A 23386-nucleotide genomic window follows, 5' to 3' on the forward strand; every position below is an offset into this window, starting at 1 on the left:
GCATAACATTGTCAGCGGTGTAGTGCATCAGAATACTGCTAAGAAGTGCTTACCAGTAGATTGTTTAACTAATATTGAATAGTTATCATTTCAGCTATTGCCGTTAGTCTCTGTATTTGTTGATAGGCACGCATCCCACAGCCAGTAATATCCAATTTTGGCTGTTTTAAAGAGTGGCGTGCGCCTGAGGGGCTGATTTGCCTGCAAGCTTCTTGAAAGCGCGTGTAATTTGGCGCGATGTAGGCAACACGGTTGGGGCACAGCGGCGAGGGTAACTGCGTTTTCGAAATTTCAGAACTAATAAGGATTTTACTTACAGTGGGCTACACACCTCTCCATGTTGAACATTCTCGGAGAAAAATTTTTATAATTGAAAAATTGTAAGACACTGCCATGAAAATTTTGAAGGCAATGGTCAACTCTTCTGATATGTAGCAAACTGTTTCTTATAAAGTGTTTCCATCGAACCTGCCAGAAGAGACTGTCATAGGGGGCCCATTTATCTTTTATTTCAGATTTTTAAAATTGTACTGTTTGTATGAGTTTTGACCATTGCTTCTTGCAACTGCATGCTATTTCAGCTTCCGAGCTGCAGTGTGATTGAAAGTTGCCAACGCATACGTCTTTTTTGTTTTTATTCTTCGTCTTTCGCAACTGAATTGATATTGTGATCTGTGCTCGCATATTGTTTCTTTCCCTCCCCCTTATAATAATACCCGTAAGGGCCTGTAAGCATGTCAAGAAATAATCAAAATAAATAAGCGAATCGAACAGTCAAGACTGCCATAGAAAACAAATGAGGAAGCTTTTGATGATAGCAAAAACGTTAATAGAAAAAAACGACTTCCGTCAGATGATCTACAGATATATTGATTGTTATAGTGAAATCTTATTTTAAATGAAAAAAAAAGTGCGTTTATAAACACTAAAATGCTTCTTTCCAGAATTGTTGATAACGAATAAATAGGTTACTAACAGCAATAGATAAAAATTTACTTTACAATATTACAAACCTATTAGTTAGCACATATAAGCGGTATTCTGTTGCGCTCCACCGCTGGCAATGCTAAGCAGAAAAAAGCATTCTTCTAATTTAAAAAGTTTGTTTTCAAAGTTGCAGAACATCTTAGGTGCAACACCCGGTATTTTTAACTGCAATATACTCGATTGCTGACTTTTCTAGTGAAGTTAATTTGGAGCTTTCTGTTGTTCGATATACTTCCTTTTTTTAGACAAATGCAAGAAATTTGGTGCGTAAAATATTAAAATAAATACGTATTCTGGTCTATTCTAAGTTCAAAGATTCATCGTTGCCGTGACTGGCGCAAGTTGGCATAATAGAGGATCTCTAAAACAAGCCTTTCGCCACTAGTGGACTTAAGTCTGCTAAAAATGAATAAGACAGAATTAACAGACGTAGTGAGTTCATTATGCTACGTTAGCGCTAAGTTTGTATCGTATAACGCTCACTGATTTACCGACCGACCGAATCACTCACTCACTCTTTCACTCACTCACCCACTCATTCACTCACTCACTCACTTACGCGCTCTTTCGCTCACTCATTCACTTACTCTTTCACTCACTCACCACTCATTCACTCACTCACTCACTTACCTGCTCTTTCGCTCACTCATTCACTCACTCGCGCACTCAATCACTCACTCACTTACCCACTCTTTCGCTCACTCACTCACTCACCTCACCTCATGATTGAGTGCCCAGAAAGGTTAATTTTCCCGCAGCAAGGCGCTGTCTGCAGAAAAGCTACCTTTACAGACAAAAGGGGGCAAGCAGATTTATAAGACGGAAGGCGGTGAAAGATAAAAGAACGCATAAGCATGATTGTAAGAGGTTTGAAATTCATTCATTCATTCATTCATTCATTCATTCATTCATTCATTCATTCATTCATTCATTCATTTATTTAAACTGGCCGTGGAGTATTCATTCATTCAAACCGATTGCCGTGACTACGTGCCTTTGGCGTTCGGCTTCTAATCCGAAGGTTGGGGTTTAATCCTAGCCTTGGAGGACGTATTTCGGTGGAGGCGAAATACAAATATGCCCATGCGCTTTGTGATGTCAGCGCATGTTAAAGTACCGCCGGTGGTCTAAACCCGTCCGGAGCCCTCCTTTATGGCGTCTTTCATAGCCCGCTTCATAGTCGCTTCGAGACGTCAAGTACCACTATTTAATTTTATTCACTTAATCAGCCATTCACTGATTCACTAATTGACTCACTCAAACGCCTGTTCAAACCAGATAAAGAAAGCTCCATACCCTTCAAAGTTTTTAATGTTTTGATTTAAATTTGAGTAAGCAGTGCATTGCGGCTGAAAAATACGATCGCCGAAAGAAATCGCATGCACGTCAGAGAATCCAACCGGTACACCTGCCGGCAATGCCGGTCTAGGTTTTCGTTCACAACAAGATAATCTGCCAGCCTTGGAAAATAACATTTCGCGCATTCCTTTCTTTTCCTCGACGTTTTTCTTCCCTTCGCCCGCAGCGTCACCGCGCCAACCGCTCCTGCAAAGCGTATCTCTGCGGCCAGCCATCGCGCGCCCATAGAGACTAGCCGTTTCCTGCGGGCCGACGCCCGCACGTCCTCCCTCTTCCTTCCGTGTTTCTCTTCTTTCCATCATTCCTTCTTTCTTCGCTTCTTTCTTGGCCCCATCTCTCGAGCACACTGTTCCGTTTCAACGCCCATTCCAATATAGCACACCGTCGCTCGCCCCTTTCCAAACATACGAGCAAGAATGTAACGAAGAAAGCTGAAAACCACCCAGGTGCCTAAGGAGCCAAGGCGGCAGCGGCTTCGAGGGTTTCAGGTTTTCCAAGCCCCAAAGCCTCCGCCACCGCAAACTGGCGGCTTTCTGTATCTCTCTCTCTTTTTTATTTTCATCTACCTTTCTGATTCTCCCCCGTCAGTATAAGGTGTGTGTGTGTGTGCGCGCACTGTTTGCAACGGCTTTGCCGCAGGAAACTCCTCGATGCTCGGTTGGGTTATGAAAAGCAAAACGGCCTTTTGAAAAAAGGTTGCTTCTTCTTCGTCCGTTTCCATTGCGTCCTTGCTTTCGTTAGTCTCTCAATCCGTCGCCTCTTTCTGCGCCAGAAAGCAGCTCAAAAGTCAACCGACCATGAGTGTGTTCCGCTTTTGGAGGCCCTCCGCGGTTAGGAACTCGAGTGGCTTCCTTTATTTGTGGCCCTTATATTCTCCCGAGGCGCGAAAGCTGCTCCTCGACGCTCGGGTCTACCTGCCCGCCTACCTTTCCGTCTAGTCACGTTCTTGTCGGTCATTTCGTATGCCTCTTTTGTTCAAGACATGTATCGCTTACGAGAGCGAATGAAAACGCGTGAAAATGCCGATTAAGAACTTTATTATTACGAACAGCCAGCGTCAATATGAATGTGATCATTAGGGTGCTGGGCGATCAAAACCAGTTAATTTTTTTCGTTCCATGAGACGATCCCTCACTCTCCTAAAAACATGTTGCGGTGACGGATACAGTGGCAAGACACCCAGCTATATTAATGTATTTTGTTCAGAATTCTTCAAAATATAAACTGTGGTACACACTGAACAAGAATGCGCCTATATGAGAGTAAAAAAAAGGCCTAAGCTGTCCTCTAGCATACTTACTTTTATGAAAGAGAGAGCGCTAGAGGACAGTTTACTCCCTTTTTATTCCATTCTGTTTAGAGTGTAGAGCAATTTGTCCGAGTAGCTTAGCCTTAAAGTTATCGCCTTCGTATTGTTTCCGCCTGTACGCATTTCTTCCCTGGGTATATTATGCGTTGTCGTGATAATGCTCAATGGGTTGCGGTCCATCATCATGACGTGATAAATGGCGTAAGCAGAGCGTGTCAGAGATGGCCGGTCGTTTGGAAGTGCGCGTGAGAGCTTTTGTATTTCGTTTTCTGACCAGCGATAGTGAAAAATCAATTTATATTTATCTACGAGCGAAATAACAATTTGGAGACGCCCGCCTTCCATTTCAGTATGTTTATGAGCTGCGGCACACGTTGAGAAATGCATGATGCAACGCAAGCTCACGAAGTCCATTCACCGTTCACATTTCGTGGCTGCTTAAATTGTGCCCAGTGGCCACATCCCATCTGTGTCCCACCCATTCTCGTGACCACCCCAACCACCTGGGAGACCGCCCTTCTTGCCACACAAGCCGGCGAAAAGCGCAGGCTGAGTGGCCGGGCTAGGCTGGAGGGAAAGTCCAGAGAGCTCTTGAACTGAGGAGCACTCTCGGGAAGGTTTTTGTCTTTGTTATTAAACAAAGTTTGCCCTTCTCCTCCTTCTCCTTGTAGCTGCCGTGTCTAGCGGAAAAAAAATTTTGTCCTTCCAGAATCTAGGTTCTAGTGAACCAAACGTCGGACCTCCTACACTGGGCTTGCTGTGATCTATGTTGAAAAATTATAAAGCGCTTTTTTTTTTGACCTATCAAAGATTCATTCAGGTTACTTCTTGGCTGTCCCCAGTATTATTACCTTGCAGCAACCCACCACACCCAACACAAGGGCGTGAAGTGTTCGCTCGCTACATTCGATGCCCGGTGTTAGATGCTAATTGATCAGGTAATAACACTTATTAGCGATTGTTAATGAAATCGGGGGAAAGCAAAAAGTGCATTCGTAGATTCTCAATGTCTCCCACGTAAAACTGAGAAGTCTACTAAACACCAGCGCATTACAAAAACATGTTCGGCCATCTTAAACACATTCTTGGGGAAGAAAATGCGGCAGCATTCAGAAGTTGGCCTACCCTAAATATTTAACAGGATCCCAAAATTGTAGAAGCAGGCCCACCCCAGAAAATGAATAAAGGTGGATAAGTGGTCGAATTAAGTGGGGAGGACAGGTTGCGTTAGCATGATCCCATATGATAATTCAATGGAAGGTACTCGTGCATTCTAGTACCCAGATTTATAAATTTGGCGGTGCTGATGACGTCACAACTCTCTCAACCAATCAGAAAATTTTTGTTGCGAACAAACCGGATGATTTTCGTCAGACGAGAGCCTAACTGGTAAAGCATTAAAAAAATAATAACTTTCGCTTCAGATCCATTGCGGGAAATTCGCGAACCAATCGATTGCCAGTGTCTCAGTACTATCTTACTTTAACGATAAAGGAACAGTAATAACCTTTGCACCCCGCAATGGTCCACACAGTGTGTTAGCATACATAAATTGGCGAAAGAGGGCAAACAGATTTCTCAAGATATGTTAGTTTTCTGTTTATCTCCTCCTTTTTAGAACAGAGCACTCGGCGTAGTGAGGTAGTAAGGTCCCGCCAAGATCATTCAACAAAACTATGTGAACGCGCCAAAATATAAGACTAAGTAAAACATTCGCACCGGTAATGCTACTTAATAAGTACGCGCGCGGAAGAGTAACCGACTAATATATAAGTAGAGCTATCTGTTTTTCCAGGAAAACAAATTTCTCGGTTTTGGACTGCAACAAAGCTTTTGAAGCGAAAGGCTCCACTACGCTAGGTAAAGTAGTCGTCGCGTAGGCTTGAGAATGACCTCGAATGACCTTCAGCCAAACCACGTTAGCCGTGTGTGAACATAAGTGGTACAGTTATGATGTCGAAACCTTGACCACTGACCTTGACCCAAGACCTTTAGTTGACCTTTGACCTTTAACATCTGACCTTGAATGACCTCTGACATTTGACAATGGGTGACCTTTGAGTTAACCTTTGGCCTTAATAACATCCGATGGTGTCATATGAAGCCACCTGATGACATCCGATGGGGTGGTCGTAAGACCATGTGATACCAAGTCATAGCCACGTCGTCGTGTGGATATATATAGAACGGCTGTCGCGACCGTTTAGCGGAGCTGTCATGGACGAGCCTCAGTCGCTTAGCAAACGTCCTTGCTTTTTCGCTGAATTCCAGGGTTAGCCAGATTAAGCCACTGGCAATTTTTTAAAACTCGATTTGTCACCAAACGCCGTATACAAATCTTTTCGCAAATAAGAGCTGAACTGTTCTCAGAAAGCAGCACTAACCATCAAACCATTTAACCCAGGACTTCAATGTTAATAGACGACATGAAAAGCTCATCGAATGCCTCGAAATACCTCGAATGCGGTTTCCGTTTCCCATTTTTGTTCGATCAAACTAGAGAGGGATCGCTGTACGCGGAATTTCGCAAGCGGACTTTCCCACATATGCCAGTCGACCTAACCAAGATGGCGGAACTCTGGCGAAGAGGTTGTGAAGCCTGAACGATGACTGCCATAGGCATGCAAAGGAAGCATGAAACATATATCGGAACGATCCAACAAAAACCTGCTCTGTCACCATCGAGATCGATATCCGATTCTGCGTGGTTGCCCATCTTGTTTGAGCCAAAGGGCCCGTGTGAAAAAGCTTGCTTTAGAAATTTTGCGAAGGAACACCTACAAAGTTTCATTGTGATGATCCTTGCCTTAGTGGGGCCCTGATTCAGTTAAATATGTATAGTATCGTTAAGCGATACCTGTAAAACATGTCGCGTGCAGTGTCCGGGTATTTGGAGGAAACGGTCTGACCGCAAACAGTAAGCACTTGACAATTTATATCCAGACGTGAGTTGAAGCTGGCCTGCTGGTATGCGTCTTGATAGTAGAAAGAGGGATACAAGCATTAAGAGTACCTGTAATACATAAGGTATGGTACAGGCTTTTATGAAACGGGCACGAATCAGCGCGCATGCCGAAACCCTCGTCAGTACCGCTGCTCAACAGTGTTTTGCGTATATATTTCAATTATATCTTTTAGGCCTGGTTGCCTTTCCCTTCCTTCGTGAAGTTTTTCGGGTATTTCACAAGTCCATGTACTTCCTCAGGTGAACGCTAAGTTCACTGCTCTAAGTTAACTTTAAATATGCTTGCATGTATCTGTGTTGTTAAGCGTCAGTTTTCGTTTAGTTGCCAGGTGTCCTTTATTGTAAAGCCATCCACAGACCATTTAAAATCTCCAGCTTCCCTCTGCAGCGAAAGACGACTAACGTTAACGGCGTGGCCTATCCTAACGGCAGAAGTTGGGTGCAGTGCTGGGGACGAATGCCGTAAACCTCATGCCCTGCACACACCCGCCGAGCAGTGACTTGGCACAGCTGGCGTTATTCCCGCCATGTCGACTAGCCCGCGGGAAGGACGCCCGGCATTTACCCGATACTCGCAACTATCCAGCATTGCACGTAATCATCGCTCCAAGAGCAGGCCTCCAGGCCAGTCTGTGAAGGGTTCTCCGTATCTCTATAGGAAAGCTGACTTCCGGAGGTTCGCAAACGCTTCTGCGCGGGAACCTTAAATTTTATTTTTCTTTGCAAATTTTTGTCCTTTAGCCAACGCTTCCGACGCGTTTCGTCTCTTGCCTAACTAGAAGGAACGAAATGCAGGGGCGGGGGGGGGGGGGGGGGGGGGCATATTCGCGCCCTAGCCCTTTCTGCCGCAGGGGGTCCTCACCCTTGGCGTCCTACCCCCCTTGTTGCAACGCCACGCAACCACCTGGACCTGTTCCCACGGAATCCACTTTTCCCGTGACCGTTAGCCGCGAAGCGAGACGCGGGTCGGACTCGATGCGGATTGGCGTGCGTTACACGACCGGGCGCCAGGTTTCCACTCCCATAGGGGGAAGGCGCCGACGGGACCTCCCGTGTTGAGGCCTCCTCCAAAGCGGCGCGGTGAGAGTAGTATAAATACTTCCGGACCCCGGCTCTCATCGTGTGTAGCGTGACAGGTACAGCTGCTGCTGAATACGAGGCAAGTGCCACTGGGCAGAGCCATTTTAACTTTATTTCTTGCGTTCGGATGCTGAAAGTCGAGGAACAGTGTTCGTCCCTGCCCGTGCACTTGCGCGGCTACGTTTGCTTGTTTTGTTCAAGCGTGGAGAAGACTGACGTTAGGAGCGAATGCTTGAAAGAAGCCGGGAGGGCGCGCAGTACGTTAGCGTGAGAAGGAAGTTTTCACTTCGTAGACAGGTGAATAGTATAAGCAGGGAAAATTCTCTTGAGGTGGAGGTGGAGGTGAAGGGGAAAGTTCAGCCTATCTGCCAGGAATAGAAAGGAAGGTGAGATGTGATTAGTTGTTCGTTGTATTTAACGTCTCGAGGCGGCCCGTGGCCTAAGAGGTTCGCATTAGAAGAGGGATTCGGATTAATTAGGCCACCAGGGTTTCTTTAATGCGTGCTAACATACACTCTAAACACTAATACACCTGTATTGGTGTCAAAAAGGAGTCACTTTTGCTCTAGCGCTTTCCCTTTTATTAAAGGGAGTACGTTAGAGGACACCTTACTGCCTTTTTACCCCTTTCTCCTCAGAGTTATAGCAATGCACACGAGGGCGTTTTCGCATTTCGCTTCCATCAAAATGAGGCCACCACAACCGGAATTCTATACAGCTACCTTTGAATCAGTAATCGAAAGCGAAGCCACTAAGCCACTGCGGCGAGTAAAGGTAGGTAAGATGAAGACATTTGAGATAACGAAATCCTGAGCAATATCCCTGTAGGCGCGTAGTACTCGGAATCGGGGGCAAGACGCAACACATCGCACCAGTCGACGAGAAATACCCCCCTCAGCTGGGTTGCTATCGTAATCGTTGTGATTTTTTTTAAACCGGGTAGGAGCATCAATAGCCGAAGATTTCATTGTATTACAAATTTGTCCCAAACTTATATGCGCCAAAAGCGGGCCCACAGGCGCAGAGGCTGTGGCAGTACACGCAAGCCAGCCATGCCTAGCCGGCCTTCGGACCTTTCTCATGCACGCTGGAGGACAACTTTGCTCCTTGGTGATACGAGATGGCCACAGTCTTGACATCAATTACGGCTTCGGATGAGAAAAATAAAATCTTAAAGGAATAAAATAATTGGTTCTCACAACGCTTCACCTCAGTACCAGGATCCGAAGTAGAAAAAGTGAATGAACAGGACCGAGGTTAACTCTGTTTACATACACATCACAGAGGAACAAAAAAAAACATTCCATAAATATTTACGGTATCAAGCCCATACATAGAGGATCATTTTATGCAGTGTTCTCTATAATTTACTGTAATTTTTTATCCGGGACGTCACTTCACCGCTTTCAGCTTTGCATTGCGCTCTGATTTATTGATTCCTGCGACAGTCGCCACTTCTATGAAAAACATTCCGTTCCGTGTCGACTGCGGTATTAGACGTTTTTTAGCGTACCGAAGACGTACTACCGGAGACGTATACCGGTTTACCGGACCCCTTCTGCACATGCGCTGTGGCTCCCCCTCACTCCAACAATGTCACTGCGCATGCGCAAGAGGGGTCCGGTAAACACCTCCGCTGGTAAGTCTCCGGTATGCTATAAATGTCTAATATTGAAGGACACGTGATTCTACGGACGCTAAAGCCTAGCTAATTTCAAAGCTATATCTAGGCCTACTGACTCTACACTCCCAGCAAGAGCCACCATCTGCCACCTTCTAGACCTGGTGCTTTTTAATGTTTTGCAGATTTTTATTTTAAAGTGGATTTGAAAAGCGATTAAAACACTAGAAAACTGGTGGTTGGAAGACCAGATCATGGCTCAAACGTCATTAGGACATGTAAGTATATAAAAGAAATGAACTGTGCAGAAAAGAAAATTAGGGTAATTAGTCACGAATCGAACCCCTGATCATTAGGTTGCGAGTTAGTCGCGCTACCAACAGGACAAGTAGGATATTTGTCTTTATTGTACAGCCCACGTGGGCACGTTCGTACGGCTTGGTTAAACACTGGCTTTAACGCTGTCGCATTCTACTCTTAAAGGTGCAGCTTAAGCGTGCTCAAATTTTTTTATGCTTCCAGTTGAGTGATGAGTACAGTACTGCAATCCTTTTGTTGCCATCAATATTGCTACGAGAAGGAAAGCTGATGAACACGGAAGAACATGACTGAAGATGATGGCATGATTTAATAGCTTTGGGCTTACCGCCAGCGCCCCGGCCCCTTACACTTCTCGCTTCGTCGTCTTCTAGTCCGTGACATGACCCGGGGCCACCGAGCGATCGTGCCGATTGGGCGAACTACAAGCAGGGCGCTGACGATATGAAGCCGGACATATAAACTGGCATGACAAAATGGTTGCGTGGAAAAGCGAAAAGGTTGATGGGCGGCCGCCATGGTGGATGAGAGGACAATCGGAGGAGCGCTGGACTTATGAAGCCTCCGGGCCACAGGTCATCAAGAGCCGACGGCTGAGGTCCATGACGCACCGAACAGCTTGGACAAGGGGCTGAATGCTTACGTGTGCGAGGAACCTCGGGTCGGTGGGGCCATAAGGCCTGGTCGCTGCGTCGTCTTCAGTTCGTCGTGACTTCTGGTCGGTGCAGGGGACGAGGCTGGGGCGACCGGCGAAGTCAGCTATGGTCTACCAGGCTGGGACACAGCCGGGTGACGTGGACCAAAAACACGCGGCTGACTACCAAGACAGACGCAGGGAGCTGAAGGTCAGGAAGATGATGGACACCCTCAAACAATTCCAAATGTTCCGTGACGGCAAGGGGATGAAAGAAGGATGTCAGCAGGAATGGCGCGGCATGATTTCTTGCTGTTGCTGTCCTCAAGGAGAAAATATCGCTACCCACTACGGGGTATTGGCGAAGATATGGGTGGTTTTAACGGAAGCGGGCCTGGTGCGAGCGTCCCGGCCCGCGCCACTGCCCGCTTCCTCTTCCTCCAGTTCGAGACAACGCTTACCTGATTCACACTGGCATGCAAGGCAAAAGAACCCAGACTCAAGTCACCCTCATCCATTTCCCCTCTTCAGGCCGGATTTTAGAATTTCAGTTCTGTTCAAGTTTTCATATGTCTCATATCATATCTTCCGTCCTCAGTGCGTGCGGTTCTTTTTACTTCACTTAAACTTACCATCTACAGCCTTTATAAAATTAATTTTTTTGTAAAGGGGCCTTTTCTCCACACATTACCTTGCTGCAGATACGCTGGCCTTGCAAAAGTCTTGTGAGTGAGTGAGTGCGTGTGAGGGTGTGTGAGTGAGTGAATTACTGAGTTACTGGGTGTGTAAGTGAATGAGTGAGTTGGTAAGTGATTTAGTGAGTGCGTAAGTTAGCGAGTATATGAACGAGTGAGTGAGCTAAAGAGTGTGTGAATGAGTCAGCGAATGTGAGCGAGTAAGTGAGCGGAGCTGGTGAGTGAGTTAGTAAGTGAGTGAATGAATAGGTGGGTGAGTCTGTGATTGAGTGGGAGAGAATGAGTGCGTGAGTGGAAGCATATTAGTGAGTTACCAAGTGAGTGAATAAGCGGGTAAGTGAATGAGTGAGTGAGTAAGTAATTCAGTGAGCGAGTGAGTGGGAGCGAGTGAGTGAAGAGTGAATATGTAAGTGAATAAATAGATGAATTACGGAGTAAATAAGTTAGTGAATGAGTGAGTGAGTCAGCGGGGGAGAAAAAGTGTGTAAGTGAGAGGTAGCGGTTGAGTTAGTGAGTGAATTATTGAGTGAGCGAATGAGCGAGTGAGTATGGGAGTGTGTGTGTGAGTGAGTGAATTACGGAGTTAGTGGGTGTGTGAGTAAGTGAATGAGTGAGTAAGTGATTTAGTGAGTGCGTAAGTTAGCGAGAAAATGAACAAGTGAGTGAGCTAGAGTCAGCGAATGGGAGCGAGTGAGTAAGTGAGCGGTAGCGCGTGAGTCAGTGAGTGAGTGAGTGAATGAATAGGTGGGTGAGTCAGTGATTGAGTGGGAGAGAGTGAGTGCGTGAGTAGAAGCATATCAGTGAGTTACCGAGTGTGTGAATAAGCGGGTGAGTAAGTGAATGAGTGAGTGAGTGAACAAGTGAGTGAGTTAGTGAGTAATTCAGTGAGTCATTGAGTGGGAGCGAGTGAGTGAATGAGTGAATATGTGAGTGAATGAAGAGATGAATTAGCGAGTAAATAAGTTTGTGAATCAGTGAGTCCGTTAGCGGGTGAGAAAAAGTGTGTAAGTGAGAGGGAGCGGTTGAGTTAGTGAGTTAATTATTGAGTGAGTGAGTGAGTGAGTGGGCGGCAGTGCGTAAGTTAAGGAGTGAATGAGTGGTTAAGTTTGTGAGTAAGTGAGCTGGTGGGTAAATGAGTCAATGAGCGAGTGGGAGTGAGTGAGTGAGTTAACAGTTGAGTGAGTGAGTTAGTCAATAAGTGAGTGTCTGAGTGAGTGAGCTAGCGAGTGACTGAGTGAGTGAGCGAGAGTGCCAGAAAACGGGACAAAGAAAGGGATCCCGAGAAGAGGCGCTTAGCAATAGCCCTGACAGTCACCTGAAAATCTATCGAAATCGGGCGACATAAGCGCATAATTTAGGCTTTCTTCCTGTGCCGTCTGCTGCCGATGCAGGTATAGAGGCAACCTGTCTTACATGGAAGCACTCCTGTTTCTTCTTTTTGATCCATGGGGCTTCGGCTTGGTGAAAACGACGAACGGCGCCCTAAAAGCAGCAGGTCACGTCACAGCCCGCGATATACGCCTGTTTTGCTCTCAATAGTGGAAATCACAAGCGCAAACAGGCGCACATTGGCTGCGCCTCGTCCTTTGTACTACAACACGCATTGAAACGAGTGACACCCTCTTTCTTCGCTTCGGTTAACTGCAGCAGTGCAGGCAGTCGTCGGGCAACCGCACAACGCGCAATAAGAGCGAGTGTCCGCCGAGCGCCTGTTTGTTTTTCAGGCTTTCACTCTTTCTCTCTACCGATCTACAGGCGAATAAAAAGCGAATTAAACAAAAAAGAAGCAAGCCTTAGTGAGGCCGACCATTTGACCGAGAGCTCGGTAGGCAGGCAGCGAATCCCTACGGAGCTATTGAGAACTAAAGCCGGTCTCAATGGCAACCCAGAAAAGTGCGACAGGCACACGCAGTTTTCGATTTGCTAGCTAGCGCCCTAGCTCCAACTCGCTCGAGCCAGCAGCCTCTTCGCGAGGGGAAAGAGGTGGAAGAAGAATTGGTCCCGCTGGGAGTCGGGCGCAGGAAGCGAGACCCCCGTTGCTATTAGCGGAGCCCCCAACGCGGACAGACTTTCGGCAAGCACACACACCACATACGTGGGCTGTCTGGGATCACGAGTGCAAGCGGAGAGTCAACACATTTTGCCCGCATGCGATAAAAGAGCAAAGGCTAAGAAGTGCAGCTGAAAGAGGAAATGGATACGCTGTAGATATACAGGGTGACGTGTCCCCGGGGCTCCCGGAAAGTTTCTCTTCGCGCGAAGGGAGTGCAACTTGGGGGCAAAGTACGAGGCATGGAGGGAGGCTGCTGAGGGAAGGGGCGTGATTTCATTCTCAACTGGAAGCGCTAAAAGGAAGACTGTGGCAGGGCTGACGAACTAATGACAACTGATTCAGCATTTACGCGATGTATAACGCAATCGATCGACGCCTATAAGACTTGAAATCTTCAGCCACTGAGGGGGAGGTTGGTTATGGTTTTTTGAGGAAAATAAAAGGCGCAGTAACTGTCTCGCTTTTCTGTGGACATATCAACGGCGCCGTAAGAAAAGGGAGAGAGGTGGGAGTGAAAGAAGAATGGGATTAAGAAGTGCCGCATTGGAGGGCTTCGGATAAATGTCGAACATCTGGGGATCTTAAACGTTCACCGACATAGCACAGCATACGGGCGCCTTTGCGTTTGGCCTCCATCGAAACACAGCCACCGCGGTCGGGTTCGAACCCGGGTACTCCGGCTCAGTAGCCGAGCGCCTCAACCACTGAGCCACCGCGGCGGGTCTGGTGGGGTCACTCCTACTTCTCAGTAAAAAATGGCGCGGGGGGGAGGAAGGCATTCACTGGCAGTTATCTTTTGTAAAACCCAAGCTCCGAAGGGCAGCCAAGTTCACAAGATGCCAGGTCATGTGAGATACAACGCGTTTTGCGAACGGCTATCGCCACCTACCTTTCCTGTCGCCCCGTCCCCCCCCCTCCCCCAAAAAAAATGGGAGCTGCCAGGCAAAATCGTCACCGGTTTGCTCAGTGCCTCGTGTCACAGCAGTGTCTCGCATCACCCTCCCCCAATCCTTTCTACCGAAGCATCGCTCGTGTTCCTTCTTTGGTGGAAGCAAAAAAAAAATTCAGCAAAACCGGAGCTCTGAATCGACAAAACGCATGAGCGATTTTTTTACATATATAGATATTTTATTTTAAGTGTGCCTCAAATGCCAATTGGCCTAAACGAGCGCACACTAAGTCAATACAAACACCATGATGTGAAAAGACATTTTTGCCACAACAGCGCGTTCAGGACTAATACGCTCCGTTTATTACTCAATAATCTCGACATAAGTCACCGTGTCAAGTAACCCAAGTGTTAAAGCTCCTTAAAGTAAGAGTGAGGACGTTGGAATGCGAACACTTTTCAAAAGGTGGGAGTGAGGGAGGGTCAAGGTGGACAGATGGGTTCGATGAGCGAGGAAAATCAAAAATGAAATGGGGAGGGGGGGGGGGGGGGGCAGTTGCCCACCCTTAGTGGGGATGGAATGCCCGTCCTGTTTAAACGTCGCTCACATGGCTACGCACGCCGATTTTGCTATTTCGATGTTATCGAGGCATAAATCGAGCCCACTGCTGTGGAACTAGTAGAAGGGTAGCGTCGCCACTGCTGAGCTAAGCGGCGGTTTAGAGGAGTCATGCAACTGTACGCTGGTCCTGCACAACCAGCGTGTGCTGCGTGACATCTGCGGTCTTTAGCTCAATTTCAATGAAAGCAAAATTCAAACAGTATGTGAAGTGAGACTTAGGAGAATAATAAATTTCTGGCAGGAAAGAATTAAGAAGGTGGCTGTAGACTTCCATAGCCGACGTTTTTATATTTTGGATTGTGGGAGAAGAAAAATGCAGTTGTCAAAGTAACTTCCAATCGGTAATTGTAGAAAGGAGATGGCTACGAGTCTATATACACTCAAGCTGGCTACTGGTTGACTTGTTTATATGTTGTGTTGAGACTTCATTAGGATGCAGGCAGGATTAGGCGTACCGTAATTATGTTGCTTACTGGACATCCTGCGCGGAGCACTTCAACAATTCAGAAATCGCCTCAGCTCAAGCTCTTTGAGGAACTACGAACTGAGCTTCGCCAGCATCCCCACCTATTTATAACAGACAGCCAGCTTATGTGCTCCGTAAGAAGACAAGAGGTACCCGGATAACTTGGCTATAAGCGAATCCGTTGGCAGGCCTAATCCAAGGTCATCCGTCAGCATGCCGTCGTCCAGGCTGACCAGGGCGGTGGCTGACATTCGCAAAATGATGAAGAGGGCACTTGACCTTCCTGTGTCCACCTCCAATACGAGACTTCTTGCATTGGGAGTGGTGAACACTTTTCAGGAACTCAAGGAAGCCCATCTCACAAATCAATACACGAGGCTAGCATAAACGAAGTCGGGTCGGCACTTGCTAGCCCGCGTTCACATCCAACATGATTTTCACATTCAGGAGCGGGTCCGAGTGCCCGAACTCTGGAGACGCGCCATCAGAGTTAGACCCCTCCCCACTAAGATGGACAAGGAGGATCATAGTGGTCGTCGTCAGGCTAGGGCGGAAGCCTTAGCGCACCACTATGGCAACAAACATGGTGTTTTTTACGTAGATGTAGCTGGGCCTACCCACGGGGGGTGGTACACGGCCGCGGTCACACATCAAGAAATACGGGTGGATGGGCTTTCCTTTCGAGCCCCAGGAAAAACACAAGCTGAAGAGGTTGCCATCGCCCTAGCTGCTTCTGATTCAAAATCCAAACACATAATAACAGACTCGCGTTCGACATGTCGCAATTATGAGGCTGACTGGATAACTCCACTAGCTGAACGAATACTAAGGAACTGCAGCCGGGATACCGATCCTACACCCCGCTGCCTGGTTTGGACTCCGGGCCATCAGGGCCTAGCAAGAAACTAAGCTGCAGACGCGGCGGCCCGAGCACTCATTCACCGGGCGTTCCCATTGGCTCCTGAGCACCGGGAACCTGAAGGTAGCTGCTTACTCTCCTTCAAAGCTATCACATCCTATTATAAGGATAGGCATCGCCTCTACCCGGCCCCTGCAAAGGGACTGGGGAAAGCAAACGAACGCGTTCTACACCGATTATTCACGAACACAATGCTGTGCCCGGCAGTACTAAAACACTTCGATCCCGCGTTAACTGGCAGGTTCAAACACTGTGGGGAGGTGGCTGACACCTAACACATGGTTTGGGCTTGCCAGCGCAACTCAGCTCTCTTCCCCCACCCCAACCCTACCGGAGACGAATGGGAGGCCACCCTGCTTGGCTGTTCGGACCTTCTGTCCCAAAAGGCTTTGATCAAGAGGGCCAAGCTGGCGGCTTCGACCAATGGGGTCCCGGAATAAGGACTCCACCCATTGCGGGGCTCTTTAAAGAGCCTCACCTCTTTCATTAAATAAAGGCTTTTCACCACCACCACATCTTTTCACCCATACATTAATGGCGCACAAAATTCACAGTGCGCAGGACCCTTTGTGTGGGCCACACAAAAGCCATATCCAGCAATTAAGGAAAACTGAAAGTATTCTGCAACTGCAGCGTTTGAGGTAAAACTTACAACTGACTTGCAAGCCTACCTGGCTTATATTCCAAGCAAGCATTATATTTAGAACCTATAGCAGCTGCTGTGAGACGTCTCTATGTGTCCTGCGCAACCCGCATATCAGCTGACGGTCAGTCATTATACAACTCAACTGATGCGGTAAGCCTGAGCAACGAATCTCGCTGGTGCTCTGTCCAGACTGTACTTACAACTGCACTTAATGTGGTAAGCTTGTTCAGTGCACATTTCAGGATCTCAACAAAACGCTAACAATCATTGTGCATGGTTCAAAGATACATTAAGCTGGCACAAATCAGTATTTGAGTTCTGAGTTGTACGTTCGTCAAATGAGACGACCGTAGAAAAACTGTGCAGTATACTCGCCCTACTACAAGTCGAATAACGCTTGGCATGAACGGTGGAACCGAAGAAAACTTAGGGGGACACTTCAGACAAATTAAGATGACTTATATCGATCGATTACCTCACTCTGAACGCTACGAGCCTTTTCTTATCAGAAACGGAGCTTTTGGTGAACTAGAAAATCCTAAGAAATGAAGAATAGTTATCTCCCCTTACGGCTGCTTTCATAAGCAAACTGCGGTAACCTCAAGCAATTTTTTGTTTCGCATCTTTGAGGAAGCGCCAAACTGATATTCACTTCCTGTGCTGGTCTCGGATTCCTCTTCATCGCTGACGTCACCAGTTTAAAAATGAGGAGCGAGGAAAAGTTTTCATTTTTGAATATAGTTCTTAGCAATCTATGCTTCGCTGCTGAGTAAACATCAAATACCCCGAAAGAACAAAACAATCTATTTTTACTAAGCACAAATATTTTATGGAGTTTGGTACGAATACGAAAACCTGTGCTCTGAATGATAAGTGAAAACGCCTGAAAAAAAAAAACTGGCAGGGTTTTAACGTAGTTAAACCGAGAAGACATGTGAAAGCATATGTTTTTCCTGGTTGGCTCATGGTTTTGCTTTGCTGGGTCGTTGGCACGTCTGGCGACGATATTCGACTCAGATTAAGCTCTGATCGATGTTAAGCTGATAGGATCTGTATGAGCCGCGGATGGAAGTTGAAGAAAACGATGCACAATGCACAGCGCGAGAGTGTGTTGCAGTTCAACACGAGACCGCCTTTTTACATTCTTGCATGGGTGCAGGAATTCCTAAAAAATAGATGTTTCTTCTGTTCTGACGGTTCCCTTGCTTCCGAAACTTTTTCACAGACTAGGGATGTGCCTCAGGGTTCGGTACTGCCTCCTTTACTTTTTAACTTACTTATGCAGGACATTCCAATTCAGGGTGACATCAAAGTGTATGTGTATGTGGACGACATCACCTTTTTTGCTTCGGATAGAGGCATTCATTCACTTTACCAAATATTGCAGACCTACCGCGATGCCCTGGAAGTATGGCTGGGCAAGCTACATTTAATTCTCATTGTGAACAGATCTTCCGCTCTTGTTTTTCCTCCGGCGTCCCCTCTTTATATCTGTCTACTGTATTGCGGCTCACAAATCCCGCAAGTTGAGTCCTTAAAGTACCTAGGTGTAATGTACGACCCTCGTCAAGACTGGCGACCTCATATCAGAAGAGTGGGATGCCATTCTGTTGAAGGACGAATCCCAACATAAAACGTAACAACTGTTTATTAGCGACGGCAGCGGACGAGCATACCCACGCTACGCTCGTCCATGTAGCGGAAGGAAAACAGCCGCTCTTCCCAGCCGTGCAGCCTGTTGTCGTAGCCGCCGTTGGCGACGCATGCCTCGGGGGACGCAGCGGTGGCGCTGTGCTTTATAATAGTTAAAGTGGTCCAGCGTACGGCCGTGTTACGCTGGGAGGATGATAACAAGGTGGAGGCTGCGCGGAAATATGCGCAAAGTGTGCCGCCCCTCCCCCTCCCCCATGACGCTGTTGCGCTGTAGGATTCCTCGCCTTAATCTAAATTTATGCCGTTCTGGGTTCACGCCGTCGATTCTATGTGCGTCATGCGGATACTTTGAAACGATAGATCATTTCATCCTCTACTGCCGGCGGTTTGCACGGCAGAGAATTCAGTTTTTCCAAAATCTTCTCGCTCAATTAGGGCTGCAGTTTACTCTTCCCGTCCTCCTCTCCTTCGGTGCAACCGCCAAAGGGCATGCCATTTGGCAGGTGTGCCAGCTTCTTCACAAGTATACCATTGAAACCGGGAGATTTTTGTGTTGACTTCTCGATGCCTTTAATTTCCTCTCAAAATTAATTCCTTTCAGGTTAATTCTTTAAAATTTAGTTACTCCACCCACACCGCTTTGATTCCTCGATTTTCATTCCGATTTCCTGAAGATGTCTCAAGATTCGTGATTTTCGTTTACTCTCATATTGCTCTATGTTTATGAGCCGCTTGACCTAAACCTGGATGAGTTTTTTCCTGTTTTGATCTGCACCAAACCCTGGCCAATCCCCCCCTGTGGGTATGTGTCATCGTATTTGAGGCAACAGCAAGAACGCGGGGCGTGATTGGCCATGTGATCTATTTATGTTGCTGGGACTGTTTAGTTTCTGGAGGAGCCGCATGATAGGCTGCCATGCCGAATGACCTCGGTCGTCGAAATCATTGTTTCGTGAACAATGCGCTTTGGTGCAGGAGGTTTATGCTGTCCTTCAAGAGCCGTCCAGCAGGCTCCCCTACCTGGGTGCATGTGCGTGCCTCCCAGACTTTTGATGTTTTGGAAGGTGGGGTCATGCAGGGGTGTGGTGACCTGATGATTTGTGGCGTAAGTATGCGCATATTTTTCTTGTCGGCATTATTTCTATCCAATAAAGAAAAAAAACTGCGGCGAGAGCACAGTGCTCTCGAGCACTGGCCAGTGAAACTCTTCTGTACGTGCCACCGCGCGGGCTCGAAACCCGGTCGCGCCAATATTTGTTTTATTTATATATTTATTTAGGTCAGGCTTCATCGATGAAACGGTCTATGTAGTTTTCGTCGCGGAGTGGAGATTTCGCGCTTAAAATAATGACAGAACAGCTTGCAAAAAAGCAACGAAAACTGTCAGCCCATTCTCCTCAAAATAAACAAAAAACACAACCGGTCTTCCCGGCGTATCTTGACTCTCAAGCTTCTTCGTGCACAAAAACAGGTGCTGCAACCATTTGTCAAGGTACTCTTTCAAAGGCCCTGCAGCCAGAATGTCGCACAAGGCGTTTCGAGAATGCCTGCAACCTGGTCATCATTAATCACCCCGTCGCTTTATTACACTGGGTTTTCAAACGGGGACACGCAGAAGGCAATGCGCGTTGCGCCATTTCCAGTCCTGAGCAGCTTTCAGCGTGTATTTGCTTTCTCAGGCAACTTCTCTGGCCCGAAAAAGTGCAACCTCTCTTTGATTTATAAAAATAAGCCGTCTTTCGTAGTAAATATGCTGGAGCTTCTAGCCGACTATGAACAAAATCAGGCGGCGCAGAAATCTTTAATGGCGCCTTACACTCATCACTCGGCTCGGTTGTGTCATTTATTTATTTTCTCTTTTTCGGGTGTCTTCTCCCGCGCTTATTTTTCTTGCAAGTCATTGCTGAGCCTTAATGTCTTGCCGTTCTCGTCGCGCCATGTCCCTGTATATAACGCTAAGTATGCGTTGCCTCCCCCCCCCCCCCTATTTTTTTTTTACAGGGTAGGTTTATGAACGCAGCATTATTGCCTAGCCTACGAAAATGCTTTCTCCGGAAATGTCACAATCACAGTGCTGCTAGTAGCAAAAGGGGAATTGGCAACTCTTTTGCTGCACGATGAAAGAGCTGAAGTGAAGCCACCAAGAAATAAAGTTATATTTCTCCATACTTCGCGAGGCTCAAAAATACATGGAGCGAAGGGCTGCGGAGGACTACGCCGTTGGTGTCCACGCACTTTCAAAGCGTGGCCTTGTTCAGCGTTTTCTCCTTTCTAAAACGCAGGAGAACCTTCTAGCGTAACCCATCTTATCGTATTATAACTTTCAGGGTTTCCAAAAAGTCCATAGTCACCACACTAGCATGAGCGCATGACAATCACGTATCTTTAGTATAACAGAAAATCTATTGTTTAAAAGAACAGGTCTGGCTACCAGTTATGTCTATGAGCTCCAGCCGCGCACTCTGTGGCGTTATATTTTAATCTCACCAACAATCAATGGCAGGAGAAGAATGATTGCTTCGAATAACTTTTGGAAAACAGTGACATTATCATTGCCATTCCTGTACGGACACGCACGAACCAGCAAATGTCTGCACCAGCAAACATGTAACCGCAGGTAAAAGCTTAAGGAAAGCAATATTTGCGCGAATCCTTAATTGCATGGCCATCGTTCCACGCACCCTGAAACAGATGCATGCTGCCGAACTGTGAATTACACAGTACAGCTTCCTGAGCAATAGAGCGTGGATTCCAAAAAAAAAATTATTTTCAACAGAGACCGTTTAGAGTCCTTACGTGTGGGATTGTGAAAGCCTGTCATGGAAGCAAGACGTAGACTTTTGGTTGCGGCTTGCGAAATGAGTTTCTTTCCTGCGATCAGCTTTTCTTTAAGTATAACACCACCCCCAAACGCGTGCGTGTATTGTGCGACGAACGAACTAGCGGGGTTTTTTCTTTCAGGAAAGGGAATGGCGAAGTAACCGTTTCCCTTCTTGATGGACACTTCAACCACGCCATTGCATCGCAATTGAGATACGAAAGTCTGGGAAGGCATAAAATTGATGGTGCATATGTCATCGGTTCGAATCCTTGTCGCAAGCTAGCGTCAAAGTTGACTAGCACATGTAAGCAGCAACGAGAACTCGCATGACGCCAACCGAAATGCTGTACGACGAACGGTTGTGTCACAGTTTCGGTACGAATATCAGCACAGGAATTGCGCCACAAGGAGGTCGGCCAGTGGCGGGTATATATAGAAGAACGACATGTATAGGATTGTATGAAGTGGCGGTGCTCGGCTTGCTGTGTGCGTCATACGGCCGCTTGATGACGTCACCCGTGTTACTTGGCATCGCTGGGATTTCCTGTACCATGTGCGAGTATACACGCAAACACACACATACACACGTGCGCGCACACACACGCACGCGCACGTACATACACACGCACGCACATGAACACACACAGGAACACGCACGCGCGCACACACGTGCGCACACGCACACACGCAAACACACTATGCACACACACACACACACGCGCACACACACACGCACACACGCACACACACACACACACACACACACACACACACACACACACACACACACACACACACACACACACACACACACACACACACACACACACACACACACACACACACACACACACACACACACACACACACACCGGTTTTTCTAGTAATGGGATTAGGAATGCTTTCGCATTAAAGATGAATTCCATCTCCGAACTCGTGTTCCGTAAACTAATGACGGTAGTAGAAAACACACTACGCATGAAAAATGTTACGTAATAAATATTATAAAATCTACCTGTTCTCTTCAGTCTCGTAGAAAGTATTTGTAATGCCAAAAACTGGTCCCTCTCTTCTCTCTACAAAGGGCAGCGCTTCAGTCTAACTCCGCGGCATTGGCACGTGCATTGAAAGAAGGAGAAATGATTTATTACTGTTTAATGCGCTCATGTTCCTTTTGTCAAGCCGCGAACAACGACCCTGCAGAGCGAAGTAGAAAACGAAACCAAACAAAAAAGGCGCCTTAGTCTGCTGACAAGCGCTGCAAAAGACTCGCTGGGAGCTTTAGCTATAGCTTCGCCATGCAGTTCGCTTCTCAAGAAAAGGGCCATCCCATGCGCGCGCCTACTCAACATATGCGCTCAAAAGAGATTTGTTAGTATAGTTGTAGATGGGAATACTTCTGTAAAAAGGGAATATGGGGAAGGGAGGGTCTGGAATGGGACATATTCGTTCCCTTTTACAAAGACATCTTACTTCCTACTCCCAGCGGAGTGCTTTTTACGTCGTCTCTTAGCGCCGCTTTTAGCACTCCTTTTTTGCGCCTACAATATCAACTTCGCTCGCTTTGCATACAAAGTAAACGACTTCTACACCTTTTTTTGTTCTTTTTCTCTCTCTCTGTTCCTACCTTATTTTCCTCCTTCTCTATCTGTCGTTCTCTCTTCGACGCTGTTCCCTTCGGTGCTGCAGTTTGGTCGCGTATTTCCCATCCCATTTGCTCGCTCGCTCACTCACGACCTCTGCCGCGGGAGTCGGGAAGCCATGTCCCGCACCGCCCGAGGCTCGCCGCCACGTCTCCTACGTTTTGATAAACTGCGCGTATTTTTCGGCCTCCGAGGCTATTATTGTTATTTATGCCCTTCCTTCCTCAGACCTTGCGCGGGCTGCTTTTCTCTTGTCCGTTGTCTTTTCTTCCTCTTTTCCTTATTTTATTTCATTTCTTCCTATTTTCCCGTTTTTCTATCCTTCTACCTTTTCCTTGCACCTCTGCTCGCCGCTCCGCGGCCGGTGCCATAGCAGCGAAGAAACCGCCAACCAAGAAGCGTACGAAGGTAGCAGTAAGGAAGAGAAAGAGTATGAGGATGAGAGGGAAAGGGAAAGGACAGGGTATGCTTGTCTGGCTGGTCTGGCTCCTTGGTTCCGTTCATCGCCGCGTGTGGCACTCGGACGCGCGGAGTGGCTGCGGCCGCCTGTGTATCTCGAGGATGCATGCGTTTCTCCTTCTGTTCATGAACTCTCTTCTTTTGACGTATTTTTTTTAATTTTGACGGAAAGCGCTTCACGCGCGGTCGAGGTTGAGGTGCGAAAACAGTCTGGTTTAGATTGCTTTTTAGCAAAGAAGCAGTTGCG

This window comes from Amblyomma americanum, chromosome 10 (genome assembly GCF_052857255.1).
Source record: "Amblyomma americanum isolate KBUSLIRL-KWMA chromosome 10, ASM5285725v1, whole genome shotgun sequence".
Taxonomy (NCBI): domain Eukaryota; kingdom Metazoa; phylum Arthropoda; class Arachnida; order Ixodida; family Ixodidae; genus Amblyomma; species Amblyomma americanum.